Source organism: Salarias fasciatus, chromosome 5 (genome assembly GCF_902148845.1).
Source record: "Salarias fasciatus chromosome 5, fSalaFa1.1, whole genome shotgun sequence".
NCBI classification, from domain to species: Eukaryota; Metazoa; Chordata; class Actinopteri; order Blenniiformes; family Blenniidae; genus Salarias; species Salarias fasciatus.
The window spans coordinates 12,061,034-12,081,355 of NC_043749.1; the positions used below are offsets into that span (position 1 = coordinate 12,061,034).

A 20,322-nucleotide genomic window follows, 5' to 3' on the forward strand; every position below is an offset into this window, starting at 1 on the left:
CATTTCGATTTGTCAAAGACTTAAATCAACAAAACTTTTAACAAATTATCTGCTCACCGCCATTTTTTTCTCGTGCATCTTATCAACAAGTCTTTTCTGCGATTGGGGGAAAGAAAACCATGAAAGGCTTGAGTGATTGTTGGTTTGTATTATCGCCTTCTGCAAGTATTTTTTTTTTTTTAATTGTTTGACTAATAATTGTTATGTCTTCTAGAAAACAGTTTCATTTCTCATGAAAGCCGCACACATGCAGGAGTTTACCGTCACCTCCACAGACAGTAAAAGCAACCGGTGCATCATGGGATGTAATAGGATTACAATCATCCATTAAAATAATACGTCTCATTTCAGGGATCACCTCCTACCGTGTCCCCATCCTTGAATTATACGCATCATAATGGTTTTACAAGGTGATATAGATACTTCTCCAAATGTCATTAAAGGCAACCTCTCCCGTCCAGTGAAGGCCAAATTCGCGAGGGGATCGACTCGGGGACCCAATGAATCCAATTTACAGTCACTCATAATGTCCCATTAAGAACTCATTCATCATTTAGATCCCATCAATCCGCCACAGTCACTGTACGACTGTGCAGGATGAAGAAGCAGGCAGAGACTCAGCGGGTAGGAAAGTAGAAAGAAGATGTGGTTTTAGCTTCACTTTAAATGGTATTTTAATGGTACATATTTATCTATGTCCCGGGTGAATTTATTTGTGTGGTTGACTTGGTGACCGTTGCTGGATTTCATCCAGGAAAGATCCTTTATTTGTTTGTTACATGTTTTAGATGCGTCCCGACCTGAACAGTCATGGTTATATAATCGCTGAGATCCCAGGAAAGCCCAATAAGGAGCGCCTCATTTCACCGTCAGGTGTGTGTGTGGGAGACCAGCAACATGAGGAGACCCTCCAGGACCACCGGGGTGGGGCAGTGAATTCAGCCTCTGTGATTTTTAGAGAATCAAATCAAATTTACACACAGATTCTGGTTTGAACTCTAATATTTAAATAAACATCGACGCCATGAAGATCAACCCAGTAAATGAGGATGCACAGTACTTTAAAGTGATGACAAACTAAAAGTGTAAACGGTGGAGGCTTTATGTTTGAGTGGCTGTGTGGGTGTGTGAGTTTGAAGGAGATGAGGGGGGTGGGGGGGGGGGACAGAGGAAGATAAGGGAGGACAGACAAGTGGAGATGTGGGAGATGAGGTGAGACAGGGGATGTTGGGGGGTGGGAGGAAGACAAGGGGGAGACAGGGGAGAGACGGTGGGGGGGGGGGGGGGGGGGGCAGCAGGGACAGGGAAAGATAAAGGGGAGATGGGAGGGACTGAGGTGAGACGGCCGACAAGGAGGAGACAGCAGAGACACAGGGACAGACAGAGGGGGAGACAGAGGGGGAGGGAGGGGAGACAGGGGAGAGAGAGGGAGAGGAAATGGTTGGGGGAGATAGAGGGGAGATGGGGGAGATAGGGGGGAACAGGATGGTTGGGGGAGAAGGGGTAGACAGGCGGGGTACAGGAGGAGATAGATGGAAATAGGTGGTCTGAGGAGGCTGGGGGGGGATAGAGGGGAAAGTGGGGGAGATGGGGGGGGCAGTCCGGAGACAGGGGGGACTGGAGGCAGTGGGGGAGAGAGGGGGGACAAAGGGGGGGGGGCAGATGTGAGACAGAGGGAGGGGAGATAGAGGGGGGATAGAGGGGGGACAGAGGGGGGACAGAGGGGAGATAGAGGGGGGATAGAGGGGGGCAGAGGTGGGGCAGACAGGGGGGCAGTGGGGAGATGGGGGGGCAGAGGGGGGACAGGGGGTAGGGGGGCAGAGGTGGGGCATGGGGGGGCAGAGGGGAGACAGAGGGGGGGCAGAGGGGAGACAGAGGGGGGGTAGAGGGGAGGGCCAGCTGAGCCGCTGATGTTGCGACGTCACTCAGCCTGACTGACTGGCTGCTCTCCGGCTCCTGCCTCCGGCTCCAGGCTCAATCTGCGGCCAGCAGCAGCAGCAGCAGCAGCAGCAGCAGAGGCGGTGGGGAGGAGAGCAGCGTTTGATCCACGTCTTTCATTCCCCCCGTGGTTTCTTCGCTGGGGCAGAGAGAACAAAAGACGGGGGCAACTGCATGATTCCCGGCGCCAGCTCTCCCTCCTCATCTCGCCTCGGAGCCGGGCTAGCTTGATGCTCCGCTCAGCCTGCTAGCCCCCTTTGTGGCAGGGCTGTCCATGCAGCCGAGGACCCCCTGAGCAACCCCGGGCTGGAAGAGCCTCGGCTTTTTTTTTTCTCCTCCTTTTTCTTTTTCTTTTTCCCTGTTGCCTCTGACAGTCTGCGAGTGGGCAGACAGCGGCAGCCGTGTCAGCTCCATTGCGCACCAAGAAAGCGGATTTCCAGCGAACGGAGCATCATCATCATCATCATCATCATCCTCCTCCTCATCATCATCATCGCCGGGCACGGTTACACGTCGTCGCCTGTCTGCAACCTCCAGCTTGACAGGACCAAGAAAGCGATTGATGACTAATATCCTAAAGAGATAGACTACAATGTTGCACACCGCGGCCAACACGCTGGCAGTAGGATTGCTTTTCTTAGGATTCTTGCACAGTTTGGAAGTAATCGCTCCGGCCAGGGCTGTTGATGGTAAGCTCAATCACAGATAATCGGAGTCTTGTTGAGAATGGCAATGACTGCAACGGTTGAGTGTGTGCATGCCGGTTTAACACGGGATTTTCCTGCTCTGTGCATTGAGAGTAGACAGTAAGTATCACCCCCGGAGGAATGACTGCTCGACTGAGTGGAGCAACGTGGAGGGGATGAGACCGTGGCGAGACAATTAAATGGCTCTTTTGTTTCTGTCTCTCCCCCTGTAACATGTGAATATTGCAATGTCACAGCAGTGATTGCACAGTTCTCTCTGAAGCCCCTCTATGGATAAAAGCATCCAGGCACATTTACACTGACATGCAGTGATGGAATTGCAGCATAGGCCCCTAATACCTGCTCACACCACATCTTTACAGGTCAGATGGCACAAAATGATGATCAGGTGATCTGGTGATGTCTGAAAAATGATTACTGTGGAGCTTTATGTGGAGCTTGGCTTCAGTCACTTCAACATTTTTTCCTGGGGTATGATGGAAAGAAGCTGAGCTCAGCCAAGCACCACTGTCATCCCTTTATTTCTATGTATATATAATGGATGTGTGTGTTTTCTGTGTTACAATTTTAACACACACTTATTCAGGCTGAATGACGCATTCATAGAACTATGGACCAATGTGTGTTGACTTCTGCATTTAGTTTCTCCTAAATCTAACAGCTGAGGTTTGCTGCATTCAACAGGCAGCTGTAATGCTGCAGAGTTGTGCAGTACTGTGATTATTTGGCTTGTGTGTGTGTGTGTGTGTGTGTGTGTTTGTGCCTGAGGTATACCAAGTTAGAACAGTCATATTGCGATCTGTGGGCTGATAGAGAGCACTTCAAAACAGCTCCCCCTGCGACCTTGTGAGCACACACCTTCACAGACTGGAACAACTTCTGGAAACTATTAAGCTTCACAGTACCACTCTTGTGTTTCTGAAAGCAGAAATGGTGTTACGAAAGAGGCGATGGCGCAGACGGATCTGTTACATTCAATGTAAATGTGGGAATTCGGTTGTCAAGATGTTGTGAAAAACATGAATAATTTTACAGGAGTGGTATTTTTGGAGCATTAATTGGTGTAAAGTTGATCAGGGGTTTTAAATGTGACATTTCATTAAATTTACAAGGACTTTACCAGCATGTTTGATTAAAACCAAAGACTACATTCACTTAGATTTTAGCATCAAACCACAAATGCTTCTTGTTCCTTTGAAGTCATCTTGGTTCACTTGGCAAGCCAACACACTGCGAGGTTCTTAAGAAGTAAGATCCTCATAAATTACCACCTTGAATATAGGCTTGGCTGGGCTGCTATCACCTGCTCTCCCTCCCTCCCAGTGAGTCCGTCGCTACAGCTGAGGAATCCTGCCTTTAACAGTTCCCACTTCGACGTGCAGTCAGTGATTTAGTGAAATCTGCCTCCCTCTGAGTGGCTTTGCCTTGATTTGGTGAGTCAGTCTTGCCCAAACTTAGCTTAGGACGTAGAAGCTGCAGTGTATTGCTGTTTCTCAAAGAAAGGTGCCGGGATTTGTTCACATGACTTATATTGATGAATAGGGAACATGGGATTTAACAAATTGGAATGCACAGTTTGGAGATTGTGAAGCTTATTTCCAGTTGGATAAACATTATTGAGAGATGAAGATCACAGTACGCGTTATGCAAGTTCAGCAATCACCAGTGAATTAATCATTCCTGTCGGTTCACCACATCCAGCATTTTGCTTGTTTTGTGGGGAGCGACGCTGCATTATTCCCTTTCAAGATAGCTAAATTGCTTTCGAACTACTTTGTTTGCTCCTTTTATTTTTAGGACCCTTTGAACCACATATGCTACTAGTAAACTTTTTTTTTTCCTTTCAGAATTGGCTTCAATCTTTTTCTATTTTTCTGACCTCCAAAGGTTTGTCTCCCGTTTCTGTGGCCATTGTGAAGGCCCTGGGGTACTGACAAACCCCAAGTTTAATTGGGCCTTTACTGCGCTTTGTTTCCCAGAAGAGACCTGCGTGAACAGTCTTAACTTGTTCAGAGAGCTCTGCTAATTGGGAGCCCAGTAGAAAAGGCCCTAATGAAAGAATTCACATCGTTTCACTCTGTGAAAGTAATGTCCTTGTAAAAAGAGATCACTGGCCCCTTACAAATGGACACTGTTGTCCTCCCAGGGCTTCAGGGGTAAATACCTTCCATGGAAAACAGAAATGCAGGAGAGTGTTTGCGATCCAGTCGGCCATTTCTTCCTCAAATTGTTTCCTTTTATGTCATCCTCCTGCTTTTAAATGCAAAAACCTCTTCATTTTAACCACATCCTTAATGATGAAAGCGGCACAGACTCCTTCCGTCTTAATTAACTAACCATACAGTGACTCCCTACTCCTGGCGTTTTTTTTCCCCCCCGTGGATGTCTCTGCTGTAACATTTGGTGGAAGCTTTTAAAAGAGGCCTAGCATTTGGCTATTAGTGGGGGAGTTCTGCCATCACGACGACATCCACAGGACCAAAAGGTCAACGCTTTACTATTTAGTGACAACTGAGGACCATATAAGCTACACGGCACATTTGTCAGAGCTTTGTCGGCTTCGACCTTTTGTCACCTTTGAAACATTTAGATTTACAATAGTTGTAAACAGCTGCGCAATTTGCAAATAAGTACAAATTGCGACACAATTGTGAAAGAAAAATGTAGAACCTAAATACCTTATATGAGACACTGAACCAGCAATGACTGCAAAGCTGAGCTGCTTATCTAGGGAAAAAAAACAACTCTGAAGTTCAGTAAAAATCACATCACTGAGCCCATTGTTTACGTGGACAAACGTCAGCAATTAAGTTCTGTACATTTGTGGGATTAGATTCCGAACCGACGTGGATCTTGAGATTAAATACAGGTCTCCACAGTGCAATGTTTTGATACATAATGCAAAATCTCAGTGCCTCAAGGTATGATTTGTAATGGCCACGGTAAGAGACGCCTCTGAAAATATGAACTTAATCAGATGTAAATGAAAAATGTGGTAGTTTGGAAATCATGCTTCTTCCCATGCTGAGTGCTTGATCCAAGGTTCAACACCGCTCTCATCTGTGTAATGTCAATACGGTGGTGGTGTAGCTTTTGCATAAAGATTAGTCACAGCTACCCAGTAGGTGTCGAAATGGGCCCATCAGCATTTCTGAGGCAACCTGCAGAGAAACCAGGAGGTCACGGCTTCTGGTTAAACGGCGATCCTTCACATATATCACAGTATTGCTGCATAACTTAGCTTTCACACTTTCGTTCAGTCAATAAGGATTTTTATTCAAATTAATGAACCAAAGAGACGCTGGAAGACTGTGGTTTTATTACCGTTGAGCAAAGCCGCTCTAGCTGTTTCCTTAGATTGCAGCGTGTGTGCTATGCTAAGCTAACTGCCTCCTGGGGCTCATTCATATTGAATGGCTGAACATGAGTGTGGCGTCTCGTCTGAATTCCAGCCTGAGAGAAAGAAGCCTGTTTTTTGCAAGACGTCTGTGAAGGTTCTTTATCTCGTGTCTCCAGGTGAAAAAAAATCTTTGATATTTTGCATGGCTACATTCAAGCACGGGTTTTTCAGCTCTGTTCTAGATGCACTGATCTGGGTACAAGTTGGGCAAACTTGTCAGGACAGCTCAGTGACCCACTTTAGACCCAGCGATTGAGATGCACTATCTTGATGGAGCTATTTAGGGATGGAAGAGAGTACACAGCCTTTGGAGTCTCTTTGGAAGAGTATGTTTAAAGGAAATCACTTCTGAAAATACCATGGGACCAGAACGTCTGTTTAGTCACAATAGATTAGCCAGCAACGTTTCACATGTGAAACAAATACCAGTGAATACAGGCTTAAAACAACAACAAAAACAAGCCATCTGGGACAGGAGCCTTTCATTTGTAGTACAGATAAAATGTGCTCCCTTGGAATCCCTTGTCTGATTCACCACTTAATGTTTTTCCTTATTGACATGAGTCTAAACTACATGATAACTAAACAGTGTTGTTCATTTATCACCATGAACTTCAAGTAAATCTGAAAGTCTCTACTCGTGCATAATGAAAACAGTGGAAATCGTAACCTCCAGCTGGACCCTGCTTCTCTTATTGACTGAAACTAATTTCTTACTTCACATCAAAACGACCCCGCACACCATGTTTTTTCTTACTGATGGATCACCACAATCTGTTGTCTGAACTGTGACGTGTACTACTTTAAACCTGCCATCACCTGTGATTGTGTTTTATACGGCAGTGAGAGAGAATTCACCAACAATCTGTTTTATGGTGTGTTATTTAAACCATTTGATGGATTGTTACTTGTCTCTGTTTCAGTATGTTAAAATAAGAGTGACAGATGTTTTCATACCCAGCTCTCCTGAAGGCATTCGGTTGCAGATGTTTTTCTGGTCATTTTAGCAAATGTAAGTCTAAAATTCACTCTTTTGAGGGCTCTTACTGATGGGGAAATGGTGTGCTTTGTTCAGCAGGTAGTTTGTAGCTGTGTGTCGGCTTTGTTCTAGAAAAATCGAGCAGTTTTTTTTCTCAGAGCCATGGTGAAGGTGTGGACTGGAAAGACAAAAAGATTAGCTTGAATAAACACTGATGCTCAGAATAGTTGAGGTCAGGTGATGAGTTATCATTGGTTCACTGCAAAAAGTGCCAAACTGAGCAATATGCTGAGCAATATGTCAAAATTTACGGTTAAAAATTTTCCCTGAACTTTCCTAAACACAAAACTGTGTGTGAAGCAGGACAGCAAACAGCCTTCCAGCCCACATCTGACCTTTCATAACAAACCATTTCTCATGATCAAAAACCTGGCGCCCCCCCCTGCTCTTTCACACAAGACTGCAAAAATTCAAACCTTATGTAACCCTGATGGTTCAAAGTGACGTGCTACGAATACGTTTTCTGTTGTCATTGTGCGAGTAGTGGTGTTTTTTTGGATTTCTTTGATCATATCGTGTTGTTGATTCAGAAAATCCAGGTGCTAAGATACTGAGAGAAACCCGCGTTCATCATATTGTGCTTCATCCGGTCGCTTTCGGGGTCAGTTTGGTTGATTTGTGTTGACCCCTTCGCACCAATAGCAAAAATGGGCGTAATTTGGTTTTCTGTGTCAGTAGGAAAGAATCGTTTGCATTGATGACTCAAATTATATATATATTTTTTAAATATATATCCAGAGGAGGTTTTTTCACAAATCAGAAAGTAAAGTAAACTTCAGTCTATTTTCTGCATCATGCCACAAACAAATACATTCAGTTGCATCCACTGAAGCAGTTTCGAGAGGAGTTTTCTTTTCTGGCTTCCAATTTTTTTTCTGGGGACAAATGTGTGACGGAGCAGCCTCACACTATTTGTAATTCCAGTCCCTTAACTAGACCGACCTGTTTCTTCTCCGCAGCACTCCCTGATAAAGCGCAGTGCACATCTGGCCTCCGCTACCTCTCATCAATAATAAAAGTCCCTGCAGCTCCATTCCACTGAACTTTTCCTGACTGTTATTCATACAAATAACGCATCCACAGAGACGCATGCTCAGACGCCATCAACACCAAGGTCGCTATTCAGGGAAACGTGATTTAGATTTATTTCCAAACGTTTAATCCAAAACTCAAAGTCCCAGCCCAAACCTTAACATAAGTCTAATTGTGGCTCTAATCCCCAAAGCAGGCACTCACTGTTTACTGAGGCAGAAATCTCCTCACATGACCTTTTATTGGACCCACAAATGGTATTTCAACCTTCAGCCTGAACAAATATGAATGACAACTGTTTATAGGTCAGTATTTTTTGGAGATTTGAAAGCGATTTCACCTCAAATACAGTTTTATTAATATTACTCTGAATGTTGTACACAATTTTCACTCATCTGATTGGAAGATATCCATCCATCCATTCATCTATCCACCTCATTTCCTGCTTTGTCCACCTGGACGGCCAGTATGGACAGCAGAGAAACTCAGACTTCCTCCAGGAAGTTGTTTGTTGAACAACTCGGCAACTGAAGTTTAGATCTCTTCAGTGGTTCCTGCATTCAGTCGGATGCCCTCTCACAGCTGGACATGCTCGTTTCTGCTTCTTGCTCGGGGGTGAACTTCCTGTCACGGTGTTAAAGGACACCATTCAAAACAATGCAGGAGGCGTCCTCTGCTCTTCCCGTATGATGCCATCCTGACACTCTGAAGAGCTCGCCAAAGTTCGGCCAATGCACACCGTTTTTGAACAAGCCAGACTGGATGATGGGTATTTGGAGTCACTTCTCACACTGGAGATACAGAAACCCTACGTAACCCGCAGCAGCAGTTTGTGTTAATAATTTCATTTATTGTGAACACAACACTGATAACAATTGTTCTATTCAGCTAGTTATCTCATGATTTTACTCACTGAACTGTCAGTCAGTGAAGGAACAGCTTTTCAAAAATCCTGAATAGCGAGCTCAGACCTTGGCAGCATTTCCACACGGCTAATTTATTCTTTGTCTGTCTTACCAAACTCCACCTGCTCTTTGTCACTATTCTAAGCTGAGGTAACAACTGCTGGCAGTTTTCTTGCATATTTCAGGGAATACATGACAGTTGGGATCAATCTTCGTACCTGCCTACTGGCAATAACATTAGGATTTCCTACAAGGTGTGGCGCTGCAGTGCAGCTAATGGAGCATTCAAAACACACAAACGCAGCACTTTTGAACTGTAAGCCTGCATAACATTATATGTAAAATGTGAACGGGGTTTGGCTTGTGGCATATCAAACGTCTTGCTCAAGATTTCATCACTTTGAAATCACAGTGACTGCCGGTCTAATCAGCAGTCAAAGGTGTCATGGCGGCTTCAGCACGTAACAAATGTGGCAGAATATTCCATTGAATCAAGTCCTGTTCCACTGGGCTAATGCGTCACACCGAGACTTGAAATTTGTACTGGTCTTATGAAAATGCACTAAAGAATTCATATAATCTTCTTTAGTATGTTTCCCTCGGCAGCATTCTAAGCGGGCTTAATTGTCATTTCTGTCCCTCCGCCACTGACATGCGGCGTGCGCTCTGGTGGCAGTACAGCAAAGGGATTTGTCCAAACTGACTAAGTTGATAATGCTGGATCACACCTTGTGGTTTTTCTCTTTCATTCTGACTCCGCCGCCGAATTCGATTTAATCCTTGTGAGGAAGTGAGAGAGGTCACAGCCTTCTCCCTCCGAGCTTCGGCGCCGAGGCTACAACAAATAGCAGTCATGGTTGATTACCACTCCGGGGTTGAGACATGGTGAAATCTCAGCCAGACATCCAAATAGCTCTTAATTAAGTTCACATTTGATTACTCTGCTTCACCTAAGAGGTTCTGCCTCGCCGTACCTCAAAGGCTTTGGAGTTTTCGCTCTGATTTGACCTGTGAAAAAAAAAAAAAAAAAAAAAAAAAAAACCCAAACGTTTGTCGGCTGGACTGGATCGCCCTGCATGACGAAGCACCATTTCACTTGGCAGCCGTCGTCAGACATGAGCACATTCCTGATGTTAATTCTCCTCTACCCTAAGTGCGTGCATAACACACAATTACATAGACCTACACACAAACACAGGCCGTAATGAGGGCGCACAAAACGTTTTGCAGTCCAGTAGCTGTACAGCAGAGTGAAAGTCTGACTTCTTTTAGCATGTAAACAATACATTTTAAGATTGATGGCGGCTATTTAAATGTTAATTGCGCTTTCGGTGTTTATTTATATTTAGTCTGCGCTTTTAATTCTTTTCTGTCTGTTTGGTCTCGACCGGAGAGCTCCTCCATGGTCTGCCGGAAAGTTTTATTTAAGAGGCACAGCTGGGGCTCTCTTTCTCTGTGTTTTGTAACATGACAAGTTGGAAAAAAACTTTCGTCCCTCCCTCTTCCCTTCCCTTGCTCTCTTCCATTACAAAATCTTGAAGCGTCCGCAGCTCGGCTGTGGAGGTGGATAAAGAGGCAGACGAATACACTCTTACATCATTTTTTGGTGCGTGGCAGAAGCTCCTCAGGTCAAACCAATGGGCAACAAAACAAACCCCCGTTCTTTCTTTCATTTCTTCTGTTTTTTTGTTGTTTCATTATTCACAAAATTTGGCTTTGTGGTGGCGATTAAAGTGGGAGTTTTTGAGTAAAAGCAAATGAGAATTCATTTCCCTTTTGAGATTTTCTGTCAAGTTAGAGATGTGCTGTGCCATCCAAGCCCCTGCAGCGTTTGTGGTGTTTTACTTTGTCGCTCTCTGCCAAGATATTTTGTTGTGAGTTAAACTGGCTCTGTCTTTTAAGTTTGTGGCTCTGAGCGAAAGTGCAAATGGAGCTTTTGCCAAGTGGGCGTCACTGTCCAGATAGATTACATATGATTGAAGTTTTTTTTTTGTTTGTTTGTTTTTTATCCTGCTCTCATATAAACCTCCTTCTCCTAAATATTTAAAAGCAAGACGAAGCTTCATCAGGTTGAGAAGCAAAAAGAAAAAAGAAGGAAACAATCTGTGCTTCTGCAGCATTGTCTCCCCCCCCACCCCGAAACACTGTCAGAGTGTTTTATGTGTGCGAGTACACACTATCTTCAGTAGACTAAACTAGAGCCCTTTCTTTCCCGGGATGCTTTTCAACACTCCCTGTAAGTGTTTTAAATAACTTCACTATGCATTTGCTTCAGCCAAGACACCCACCTGGTGCTTCTCGTGCTGCCTGCCAGCTTTATTATTCAGAAGTTTGGGATGAATCAGTACCAGAAGCGAAGACTCTGCAGCTCGGAAGGATCACCCCCTCAGATCAGAGGAGCTGCAGCCTGAGGGAAGTTAGACATTTGTGTGTAGTAAAGGAAAGCGGCTGCTGTCACGTAAACGCAACAGCTTAATGAAAGCAGAATATACTCTTGGGAAAGTGTTCCTCTGTTCTGTGTGTTGCTGTCACGTAAGAAATTGTACACAAAACAAAAATCTAACTCGTCACCTGGGTTTGAAGGTTTCCACATGACAACAAATTCAACAATGAAGAACCAAGTGTTCAATCATAGTGTTTAACATAGATACTATTCTGCTAATTAGAATTGTTTTTTTTTTTTTTTTGGTTATTTTGAAGCTGTGTAAATGTGGCTGCTCCAGGCATGGTAGCATTTGATTTGATTAGTCATTTTGCTACTTTGGGGCGAACTGAAACGTCTCAGCAACTGTTTGGTGGATTGCCATAAAACTTTATTGCCCACTTTGACGATTGTCTGATTTTCCCCTGTGTGCTGCCATCAAAGTGATATTTGCCAAAAAGATACATTTGACTGCTCTGTTGTTGCACATTTTCACTTTAGTGCTCTCCATGCACTTTTAAATTCAGTCACGTTTATTTAAGCAGGGTTGGAAACACTGCTCTGTGCTCACAAGTCGTCTAAAGTGACACAAACAACAAAAGTTTCAGTTGTTATATTAATTCAGGGAATATAAGAATGTATTTGGCTGCCACTACTCTCTGTTATTGGGGTTTCTCGACCATCTCTTCACTGATTTAACTAGTTTTCCTCTGCATCTTCAATCAGAGCCCGGCTCCCCCACACTCAAGGTCAAGACTCGACCCCGTGCGACCCCGGGGGGGGGACGGTGTATTCCACCAGGAAAGATGTTTGGAATCATAATAAGAAGTGACGCCTTTCTTTAAATGTCCTTGACTTGAACATGCAGAGTCTAAACTTGAGTCTAACTTTTACTAAGACATGTTTTTCTTTTTTTTTTTTACATGATTGTGTCTTATGTTTAGCTTTCCCAGCTACTTCTAACATTCTTGGTGCCTTCATAGATATATTTTCTGAGTGATCATTAAACAAAAATACAGCAGAAGTTACTGAAGACGGAACGGGGGATCTCAACACTTTGGACCCCCCCCTCTCCTAAAAACAAACAACAATCTCTTGAGATTTTTTTTTTTACTGTTTATTATTCCCTGCACGGACTTCCTGCCTTTAGTGTCACGGTGTTAATCAGTAAATATTAGCTTGCTAGGATACCAAACTAAGGCAGTGAACTTGGTCAACATTACACCTACTCCACAACAGTGTGTTGAATTATTCATGCCAGCAGATGTTCAGTAACCCGAAAGCAAAATTCAGCCTCGCAGATCTGCTGGTGAGCTTGTTAGCTCTTGGTTACGTTGGTTGGTTAATCTTGGTTTTCCTCCCAAGTTATTTCCAGAACAGCCACAAATTGACGATTGAATTTTGGCTGTCCTGTTAAAAGAACGTCTCACTGTGTGATACTTTACAGAGCCGGCTTCACGGTGCTCAAGCTTCATTTCGGCACCACAGTCCTTTAAAATCGCACCAACTTCCCATCGACTGCTGTTGAGTGGCCCGTGATGAAGCAGTAGTCCCAGTGTCTGCCGGAGCTTTGTAGTGCCCCGGCTGATCTCAGAGGGCAGGCCTGCAGCCTATTTATAGCTGTGCTGTGGGTGTCAGAGGAAATGGTGCTGTGGCTGGGGCTGGGGGGGGGGCGAGGCCTGTGCTCGCCTCAAGGAGAGGACTCCTCTTCCTCACCAGACGGAGCTCATCCTGGAGAACGGGCCTACAGAGGGCCGTGGATTTGTAATTCATCCCAAATGGCGACGACCCAAAGCATTTTCATACAGCCTCTACTTTGGTAAACACACAGACAGCTCATTGATAGCATGTGTGACATTCCTCCATCCCATCCCAATATCCAGGCCCGGCCCCGTCTCCCCTCAGATCTTCCAGCCGCTCCCGAGCTGAGCGAGAGAGAGAGAGAGAGAGAGAGAGAGAGAGAGAGAGAGAGAGAGAGGGAGAGAGAGAGCTCTGCCCGCTGTGAGCTCTACTTCATTATGACACCCCATTTGCTGCCGCCAGAGTTGTTTTCGCATGTCATTATGTGTCCACAAACCTCGTTACATACTTTGTTTGCTTTTCCTGAGACGTGTTTTACTTGATTATAACCGTCACCGTTTTCTCAAGAATCTTTTTATGTTTACCAGAAAAATTTGGTTTACTTTGAAATGAATCGCATGTGTCTCCAGAAACTTTATAGTTTTTTTCCGAAACTTGGCAGTATTATAAAAGAAAAATGGCCGTATATGAGGCAAGGTGATCCTAGGGAAGACTGGATGGCTTTATTCGTAGTTCTCCATGGATTTAACTTGTTTGGTAAAACTAATGTTGTGTCACACAAAATTAAAAACTTAACCTGATTAAGACATTTTTTTATTGGCTTGGTTTTAATATGCACAACTATTTCATGGATGAAGATGGAGAACTGATCACTCATCCTTTAGTCCTTCATCCACAGTGGGTGGGTTGGAAGATGAACCCTATTTGTGTCGTTTGGATTCAGCAGACTGCAGGCGGACTTTAATGGTATATCTGAACATGGCCTCCTTTCGCCTCCCTCCACTTACTCCAGCATGGCTTCACCGTTAGCTGGCTGACCTCTTGACCTACTTCCTGTGCTCCCTGGTATCTTCCTGTCAGCGGCGGCTTGCGAGGCTGATGTCTGAGCGGGGTGATAACTCCTCCCACGGCCGTTATCCCAACCGGAGTCAACGGCGTGTCGAGTCGGAGCGCGCTGGCATCTAAATAAACAATAGACAATAGGCAGAGACGCCACAGCCTGCCGTGGCTGGTGTTGATACCTCAAAACAAACAAACATGTTCGCACGCACCGAAGACGAAGGATGGGAAGCAAAGAGGAAACGCTTTAACACAAGCCTGGTTGCATTTCATGAATTATTCAAAACCTTGTGACTTCTGAGAGAGAGAGAGAGAAGAAAAAAAAAAAGACGCCCATCTACACACATCTGCAAACCCACTCATGCGCGCACACACACACACACACACACACACACATTGATTGCAGCGGCACAGAGAGCAGGATAAGTGGGGAGTGTGTGAACGTGTGCAGCAATATGTCAGGTTGAATTCACGGTATTTAGGTTGAGCCCCATTTCAAAACTCCTTTCACTGCTGGAGTTTGAGGCCAGCTTTACATGTAAATACAGTCATCCTGTTTATCCCGCTTCATCCCATCATCCACCCCTTTTTAATCCCGTGCATCCCGTTCATCAAGTGAGAAAAGTAAATTACCGAGAAGGACCCAGCGCTGCTGGCGTTCTCTTTCTCAGTCATGACCACATATTTTGACCCTTAACTAGAAGACTATAGACGATAACATTGCCTTCACATGATGAATGATAAAACTCATTTATGCGTCACACTTTGCAAAATACAATCAAATCTGTAAATCAGAGTTGGGCTGGAGGGTGGAAGTCGTTGGGATGATCCATGTGAAAGTATCTCATCATCGAAAAGACTTCAGCTTTGGCTTTTATCACAAACCGCAATCTTTTTCCCAACGATTTCAGTTCATCTTTCACATTATTAGAAGAAAATATGGGCTTCACTGAAATATTTTGGAGGGTGGTTTGTTTGTTTCCTCTTCATGAAGGATGTTGGGTTCTAGTCAGCCTTGCCTTGGTGTTCAGGACAGTCTGTTCCGGGATGTGACAGCTTAGCTGAGGAGCTGCAGGAGCTCCCTTCATCTAAAAGAGAAGACCTTTCTGGATGTAAAGTTGTTTATCAAGCTGCACACTGACACCTACACTCACCACGAGGCTGTACATTTGGGTTGAGTCATGGGAAGTTATGTTTAACTGTGTGTCTGTATTTAGTGGAATGCTAACATTTCTTTTTGATTAAACAATGCGCAGAAGATATTTATTTGCTTTTAGCTCCCTTGTTCAATGAACTAAATATCATCTTATTTGTGTAAAAGATCAGTTAGTTAAGTAAATTTGTCAGTTTGACATTGCAGGTGAATGCGTAATGATGAAATGTGTAATGAAAGAAATGACTAATGAAAATAAAGGTTATATCACCAGGACTATTTGAATACTACAATCCATGTCTAAGTATTGATTAATCCTTGCTTTTCTTTACATTTCAGTGACAGCTGAGTACCTGCTGAATGAAACACGTTTACATGGCTTAGGTCAGTGCGTACGGCACGCCCTCCAGTTCTGGCAAACCGTGGACATTTTCCTCCACATTTCATTTTCTTACCTATTCTTCCAGGCCTGTTGCTCCTTTAAGATACAAACTTTAAAATAAAGTTTGTCTCCTTGCAGCTTTTTTTTTCTTACTTGAGTGTGAAAGTCTGATACTCTGCTTCAGTTTCCTATTCGCCCTGAGTGACTCAGCTTGGTTGCTTCTGTGCATGTAAACGGCGGCGTGCTCTTCTGAAACGGCTTGAATGAGCGTCGGTTTGCAAAACACGCTGCCGTGTAGATGTGGCTGGAGTGGGCAGTTTTTTTCCTCTCCCTGGAAGGTTGGGTTGAAGGGGAAATGGATGATAGGGGGGCAAATTACTCAACAGGATGTTCTTTGATATCCTCCAGACCTGCTGCTCTGCTGCCTCTGGCCTGGGAACACTGACCTGGATTTTTAGGTGCAGCAAGTCCAGCAAAGCTTTTCCAGGCCTGCATGACTGCATTTTGAATTTTGCCTGCATCTATTCTTGATCTTCTGCATTGCGCGGCGACTTTGAGGAACTACTGATCGCTTGCTCACGGGGCTTCACTGTAACAACAACAGCTGCTTTTTTTTTTTTTTTTAAAGAAATCTTGCCATTATAATGTTTTTGTTTGTTTCCTTTCAGCCCCGAGGAGCTGCAGTCCAAAGCAGTTTGTGTGTAAAGATGGGGTGACGTGCATCTCTAAAGGCTGGCGCTGCGATCGGGAAAAGGACTGCCCCGACGGCTCGGACGAGGAGCCAGACGTTTGTAAGTTCAACTTATTGATAAGTCATGCAAAAGGCTTGTCCTTATGATCTTACTGCTTGTGACGTGAACATCAGCTGGTTGTTAGCCAATCGTAAACAGATAAGTAGTCTGAAGTGGAAACGATTCAAATCACATTGGTGGATGTTACTGAACTTTCAAAAGCTTTCAAAAAAAAAAGATAACAACAAAACAGTTATTACTTTTGGTTTATGTAAAATCTCAAGTGCCTCTGTTCTCCTGTTGGCATGTCAGGTTTAATCCTCACCTTGAATGTTACCGATCTGTTTGAACTCCAGCTGGGAGAATCAAAACCAGTCAGCTCTACTGTGCTCCACAAATGTGGTTCTGTGGTGACACCGTCTGTGGTAGACACTTTATAGCATCTTTTACCAACAGCCACCTGGAATCAGCAGCAGAATTCTGCACCCTAAGTTGGATGAACACAAAAAAGTTCATCTGTGCAGAATATGTTTTAACATGATTTTAAAATGTGTCCCTAATCAACAGATCTGTTCTATTGGCACAAAATCACTTTAAACTAAACTAAAACCTGCAGTGGTTGATTGTGTAATCTATTTCCCCAGCAGTGACATGGCGAAGTGCTTCTGTATTGTTTGACCCAGTCCAACACATCGCGAACGCAATCGTCAGCTAATGGACTGAGATTTACGAGCTATTAGATTTATCCGGCGAGCCACGACCAGACCAGACAAAACAATGCGATGTTCTATCAGCTGCTGAGTGAGGTCGTTCTGCCATTAAACAGCTCTGTCATGCCCAATTAGGAGATTCACAGAGTTTGTCTTTCCTTTTTGTAATTGTGATTTCCTCTCGTATTGAAACCCACAGAGCTGTCAGGGCACGAAACCAAAAGACAGCCGTCATTTCAAAGTCTTCATTAGAGCTGCGATGCTTTGAGGTTCGGGCCCTGGGGAGTGCATGAGAGCAGCAGTGTCTGTCTGGTCAGGCTGTGCGACTAAAATGCTTTTAGTTTTCTAGGAAACGCAGACGTTTGGGTGGGTGGAGGAACATCGTGTGTGTTTGTTTGAGGGCTTGACCTGAGAGAGAAGGAGTGAGGGGCTGGGGATGCATGACACTGCATGAGAGTGGGCCTGGAAGTCATTAGAGACTGTCCCAGAGCAATGGAGAACCCCGCTGCTTTTCACAACCTGCCCCCTGCCTCCCATCTGTGGGCCAGCCTACTTCTGAGACTCTCTCTGGGACAGAAACAGCAGTGTCTCTGTCCATTACCCCGAAACATTAGGTATACAGCCTACAGGTTTTCCGCTCACTCTTAATGAAATCCATGGAGCCCTGAGAAGTGATGTGATTGGACCAATAATTGTTTCTTTACTTTGTTTGCTCTAAGTTTATTTAAGTCAGTTCATTCTCTATTGGGCATTTATTGGAACGCCATATTCCAGATGGTTCCCTGAGGACATTTCAATTCTCTAAAATTATTAAAAGGGAGGAGGAGCAAGAACTTTAGGTTTGATCCACTGTTGTATTGTTCAGCACTTAAAATCTATTGAACCTCTGCTGTTTACGTCCGAACCTGATGCCGATTTGTTGGATGTGTCACATGGTTCTTCACAAGCAATCATTTCTGTCTCGGGACATTGCAAAGCTTTTGTTTTCTTGTCCTTTTAGCTCAGGGGTTTGGCACACCTCCACCAGCCTCCTCCAACTGTCAACTGTCAACTGCTTGATTGAATTCGGGACCCTCCCTGTGACGTCCCCAGTCAGGAAATATATTGCTTGTCCTCGAGCTTACGAAAATGTTCCAATAAATTAGTGGCGTCCTGAACTGGAGAGTCATCGGTGGGAAAACAAACTAAAGAAGGTTTCCAAACTGGAATTTATAGTTAGTCTTTGACATTAACATAAGCATTATTTATATCATAGGTGTCACATTGTAGTTCAAGAGCCAGATGAAATTCTTAAGTCATTTCTGTAATTTCTTCACCAAAACTAGTCAATGGCCCTAAAAACTGCATATTGTCTGTTAGGCTGACAATAAATCAGTTACACTCCCGTGCACTGAGACGATGACAGTAGTCTTTGTTGAACCGCTTAGTTGAGCTCGAGTAAGCATGCTACCGTTGAACGTTTGATGAAGTTGTGGTGGCTTTTTTGCCCCCTTCATCCCTCCCTGGGATTTACAATGCCGGAAGTCAGAATGAAGGAGCAAGGTTGTGGTGGAAGATTGTCTGTTCAGCCCTATTCAGCTGAGTGAGTTATCCAAAAGTCCCCGTCCTTGACAGAAAGTTAGTAAATCTTCAGACTGTATGGAGACCGTCCCGTAGAGAGGTGAAGTTTTCTCACGGTCTTCTTAAAAATAATGGACTTATTCGTTTCATAAGTTTCAGGAGGTTTAAATAAAAAAAGGACACTGAGTTACAGAAGGAAGGCATCACTGAGTAGCGATTTGTATAATATAATAATACAAGAGTAAAACTGCTAAAAAATGCAAAATAGCTTTGTGTCTTCACATGTTAGGCAGCTGAAAACTAATTTCTGAATTTACTTCATATTAAGAATCACAGCGGTTCTTTTGGGAATCGTGGTTTACTTTGGTGCTCCGTTGACAAACATGAAATTTTGCAGCATTTGTTCACCTCATTTTGCCCAAAGTCACCTGAAACAACCCAAACCGGCAGTACCTTACACAAACAGCCTGCTACAGACATTTTCTCTGAGTAAGGCCACAATGCTGCTGTAGTTTATTCTGATGATGAACAATGGTACGAGAGTTTTTTCCACTACTACTACTCCTGGAGCCACTTACCAAATCACTGACTGAAAACGAAACCCCAACAAATGGAGTGTTTTCTTGTCTCTGAGGAACCTTTGCTCGTATTTGTTTGCTGTGAATGAAAATCATGAAGCCTTTTCTGTAAAATAGAAGTGTGTATAGTTACCGCAATGTATTTTTAAGGCGGGAGCCACTGGCCTTGAGGCTCAGAGCCAAAGAGGAAGTTGTGAGCGAGAGCATACAGAAAGATGTGCTAAGGCGATCTTTTTTGTGAGTTTTTCCAAGAAATTTATTGACAAGTGAAACATAATGTTTCTACTCATGTTTCCTGGATCACTGTTGCTTATTGTTTACTCTTTACTCAGAGCAGGTTTTCAATTCAGTCCTCCCTCACAGATTTACAAGCCTGTTTATTTTTGCATTATATTAAACACTATGCATTTTAAATGAAAAAAGGCACTTAGTGGCTGCTACAGGATTTGTGCAGAATAAATTCACGCATCAGTCCATTTTTTACAGCTTAGAAGATGATGAAAAAGATTAAAACGTTTTGTGTACATTTGTCAGACTGTACGCCAACCATTAACTCGGCCGCACGTAGTTTGATTGTTGTGATAAATGTGCTCTTTGTGAAAGGGGCTCATGCGGATGCTTCTGGTTGAAGGATGCATGAGGGAGGTTTATTTATTCACTCATGTGGATGGGGCTTCACAGTGGCCTTTGTCGGGGTGTTGGCCATTGCCAGTGAAGTCAGCCACTGTCCACTGCAGCTGCTTTGCCCCGCTGTGTAACCCCCACAATGCCGTTCTTTGTGCCCCGGGGAGGCCGGGTCGGCCTGGCATAGAGAGATACTGAGAGACTAAAACAAAAACAAAACGGTTGTCTGGGCATATGACCTTTATATCGAGCTTTGATCTGCATCTCTAATCAATGTCCGATTGAAAGCCGCGTGATGAAGATAAATGTGAAGGCGATTGGTCCGTGGCGCTCAGCGGAGGGCGGAGGCCCACTCAGGAAGCATCTAACACCGAAATGATGCTTCCTGCCCTTGACATATAATGAAGAGAGGTTCGGAGATGAAATCATTTGTACAGAACCACTTCCAGTGTGGGAAATGCAGTCTTTGGTGATGCAACGTGTGTCTGTGAGATTGCGATC

At 44.1% G+C, this 20,322-nt stretch overlaps 1 pseudogene; it reads left to right on the forward strand.

Moving 5' to 3' along the window:
- The first annotated feature begins 2,009 nt into the window (after window positions 1–2,009).
- Window positions 2,010–20,322, forward strand: part of LOC115387907 (low-density lipoprotein receptor-related protein 1-like) — an 80,348-nt pseudogene continuing 62,035 nt past the window's right edge.